This window comes from Gekko japonicus, unplaced genomic scaffold (assembly GCF_001447785.1).
Source record: "Gekko japonicus isolate JY-2015 unplaced genomic scaffold, Gekko_japonicus_V1.1 scaffold64, whole genome shotgun sequence".
Lineage (NCBI taxonomy): Eukaryota > Metazoa > Chordata > Lepidosauria > Squamata > Gekkonidae > Gekko > Gekko japonicus.
This window is the reverse complement of record NW_015170277.1, coordinates 1374140-1374483: the sequence shown is the minus strand read 5'-3', so window position 1 is coordinate 1374483 and position 344 is coordinate 1374140.

The window sequence follows — 344 nt, the reverse complement described above, 5'->3', positions numbered from 1 at the left end:
CAAGTCAATTATGATAACTGTCCATTTCTCCTTCTGCAAGGGAAACTGAGGCTGTTATTCTTACACAGGATTCTCCTTTGCAGAATGACATCAGTCTTTAGAAAAACCCTATACCAACTCTACACCAAAGGCCACCACGCTGTTGCAAAGAACTCAGCTCTTGGGAAGCTATCAAAATGCAGCAGAAATGGGGGATGGAGCGGGAGCTTAAACACGAGAACATGTGGTAGCTTCTGATGTCATTTAAGGACCAGTTAAAGAGCCGCATCAAATTCTGATGAGGAAATGAACATGGAAGAGGCTGAAAATTCAAGCGATTTCCTTTAAGTTTCACTTCCGCTTCC